General features: G+C 41.0%; 1 non-coding gene across 1 annotated transcript; it reads right to left on the bottom strand.

Moving 5' to 3' along the window:
* Positions 1-1,736: 1,736 nt before the first annotated feature.
* On the bottom strand, positions 1,737-1,843 carry LOC141715720 (small nucleolar RNA R71). The gene has a single exon (XR_012572472.1). It is a non-coding gene; the product is annotated as a small nucleolar RNA R71 (small nucleolar RNA).
* Between the last annotated feature and the right edge of the window lie 1,881 nt (positions 1,844-3,724).

Genomic DNA, 3,724 nt, shown 5'->3' with positions numbered 1-3,724 from the left:
TTATGGGACTATTATATAGGTAGATTTGAGATGTTTTTCACAGAGTATTAAGAGGAGATTATGTTTTAGATTAGTGTTTTGCAAGAAGCGAAGGAGATAAGGAAGAAGACCGATTTAGCACACAGCAACGAAGAGGAAGCATATATTCTTGTGATTCTTGTTTCGTTGTAACGTTGGATGCTAGTTTTCTTGCTTTGACTTATTTACTCTTGTGACGTACTCTGTTTTAATATAATCAGTTTAGTTATTATTTTCTTGTGTTTGTTTATCATGATTTCATATGAACCCATGATGGCGATAAGTTCTATTATGGGCTAATCGTGATCATGGGGTTGCAACGGATTTATTATGGAATTCTTTAGTTAATTGTTTAATACTTTAGTATGTGATGATTGCATGATATCTAGTATTGGTTGTGCGTATTCGTCTTATGTGCGTCGCGAACATATAAGATAGGGTGTTAACTCTTGTGAAGCGACGGTGGATCTTGAGATTTAGAACTTGCCATGCTAGCATAGGTTCATGTACGTTGTGCATGATTAGTGGGTAACTCTAACAGTTTTATTTGCCCTATGTAATCAAAAAGGAATAACTTGTGCTTAAATCGTTGTGTTGTCAATTTCTGTAGACATATAGGAACTCAACATAATTAATGACTATTCAACTTCTATCTTAATTGTGGATGTTTGGTAGAATGGTATTAGTACAATGAAAGTTGGCTTTTATCAGTTTTGTGTTATTCGATTAATATCATCACTGTCACATGCTAAAGGTAATAACAATGGCTATAGAAGGAAGTAATAATGAAGTTGTGATCTCATGAGTATTTTATTATTGATAAATTGAAGTGTTAGTTAAGTGGTTAATTAAGTAGTTAATTATAGTTAATATTTAATAAACAATTTTAAGTGTTATTATCTTAACATTGAGAAGTAGTCATACATTGGTGAGTGAGTTAAATTAGACAATAAATTAGTCTGAGTCTCTGAGGGAACGAACTAGAAAGTATTCTATATTACTTGCGAACGCGTATACTTGCGTGAATATTAGTGCGTGATTTCGCCCTAACAAGTTTTTGGCGCCGCTGCCGGGGACTCGGCGTATTTGTTTAGTTTATGTACTTACCATCATTGGTCATTAGGACTCAGTGATTAGGAGGTAGTAGTTAATTACTCTTTTCGGTTGTGTTTCAGGTACTTTAGCAAACGTTTATGCAAACTCGTTCTCGTGCTCGCAAGAGGACCTTAGATACAGCTGAGGAGAAAGACGAAGTTCTTGATACACCGGAGAAGTTAGATTTTGAGGATTCGGATTCAGGAACTGAGCAGAAAGAACCAGTAAACATGGGAGATCGTATTGTTCAAGCTGATCCAGCTCTTATGGATTTTTCTCGGCCTAAAATTGATGACATTCAGTCAAGCATCCTTCATCCGGCTATTCAAGCTAACACCTTTGAAATCAAGCCGGGCACTATTCAGATGGTGCAGAATTCTGTTTCTTTTGGAGGAGCGGCAACTGAAGACCCCAACATGCACATAAGGAATTTTGTCGAGATCTGCAGCACTTTTAAGTATAATGGCGTGACTGATGAGGCTATCAAGTTGAGGCTTTTCCCATTCTCACTGAGGGATAAGGCTAAAGACTGGTTACATTCTGAACCAGCTGGGTCAATCACTACGTGGCAAGATCTTGCGCAAAAGTTTCTGGTGAAGTTTTATGCAATGGCAAAGACTGCTGCTATGAGGAGTGCTCTTACTCAGTTTGCGCAGCAACCTACAGAATCTATGTGCGAGGCTTGGGAACGCTACAAGGAAATGTTGAGAAAATGTCCACATCATGGAATGCCGGATTGGATGGTAATCACTGGTTTTTATAATGGTTTGGGGGCCCAATCTCGGCCCATGCTCGATGCAGCAGCTGGAGGCGCCTTATGGGCTAAAAGCTATACTGAGGCGTATAATCTTATCGAGACGATGGCTGAAAATGAGCATCAAAACCCAACTCAGAGGATGACGTCAGGCAAGGTAGCAGGTATTCTGGAAGTTGATACAGCCACCGCTATTGCAGCCCAGCTCCAAGCGCTATCAATGAAGGTTGATTCTTTGGCTACGTATGGAGTTAATCAAATAGCTATGGTTTGTAAGCTTTGTGCAGGTTCTCATGCTACGGATCAGTGTTCTCTTGTCAACGAATCTGTTCAGTATGTGAATAATTATCAGCGACAACAGCAGCCTGTGCCAGTGACCTATCATCCTAACAACAGAAATCATCCAAATTTTTAGTTGGGGGAATAATCAGAATGCTATTCAGCCACCATATCAGCAAGGAGTGAGTAAACAGTTTAACCCACCTGGATTCCAGGAACCACAGCAGTATGCTACAAGGCAATCATATCCTCAACAGAGAAGTGCAACTGCACCTACTAGTGCTGATTTTGAGGAACTTAAGCTGTTGTGCAAGACTCAGGCAGTTTCTATCAAGACCTTGGAAAATCAAATCGGTCAATTAGCCAATGCAGTGCTCAATCGTCAACCTGGCACTCTTCCCAGTGACACGGAAGTACCAGCCAGGAAGGAAGCTAAAGAGCAAGTCAAGGCTATTACCTTAAGGTCTGGAAAAGTAGCTGATGCTGAAAAGGCAAAAGAAGTCGAAGCTGAAGTTAGAGATGAAGAATCTAAGCAAAAGGAGAAAGCGGCGGAACCAAGGAAGACTACTGTTGAACACACTCTGCCTGAGGCTAACACAGGGGAGAAACAGCTCTATCCTCCACCACCTTTTCCTAAGAGATTGCAGTAACAAAAGCTGGATAGACAGTTCGGGAAGTTTCTGGAGGTGTTCAAGAAACTTCACATCAATATACCTTTCGCTGAGGCTCTGGAACAAATGCCTAGTTATGCGAAGTTTATGAAGACTATTCTTTCAAGGAAGGTGAAACTGGATGACCTTGAAACCGTTGCTCTCACGGAAGAATGCAGCACAGTTCTGTAACAAAAGTTACCACCAAAACTGAAAAATCCAGGAAGCTTCACCATTCCTTGCACCATTGGCAATCTAACTTTTGACAAGTGCCTTTGCGATTTGGGAGCAAGCATTAATCTGATGCCGTTGTCGATCTTTAAAAAGCTGGATCTGCCTGATCCAAAACCCACATACATGTCGCTACAATTGGCTGACCGTTCCATTACTTACCCAAGGGGCATAGTTGAGGATGTGCTCGTCAAGGTGGATAAGCTCTTCTTTCCTGCAGATTTTGTTATTCTGGATTTTGAGGAAGATAAGAAGATTCCCATAATCTTGGGGAGGCCTTTCTTGGCTACTGGCCGTACCTTGATAGATGTGCAAAAAGGGGAACTTACTATGCGGGTCCAAGATCAGGATGTGACCTTCAACGTATTCAAGGCAATGAAATTCCCTACAGAAGATGAGGAGTGCTTAAAAGTGGATGTGATTGATTCTGCGGTTACTTCGGAACTCGATCACATGCTAATGTCTGATGCATTGGAAAAGGCCCTAGTGGGGGAATTTGACAGTGATGATGAAGATAGCAACGAGCAATTACAATATCCGAACGCTTCTCCCTGGAAGCGAAAGCTGGATATACCATTTGAATCTCTTGGTACTTCTGACCTCAAGAACGCTGAAGGGAAGCTCAAACCATCAATAGAGGAAGCACCTACCTTAGAGCTCAAACCATTACCTGAACACTTGAGGTATGCTTTTTTAG

This window comes from Apium graveolens, chromosome 3 (genome assembly GCF_009905375.1).
Source record: "Apium graveolens cultivar Ventura chromosome 3, ASM990537v1, whole genome shotgun sequence".
Classification (NCBI taxonomy): domain Eukaryota; kingdom Viridiplantae; phylum Streptophyta; class Magnoliopsida; order Apiales; family Apiaceae; genus Apium; species Apium graveolens.
This window is presented reverse-complemented; position numbering and strand designations above follow the sequence as displayed.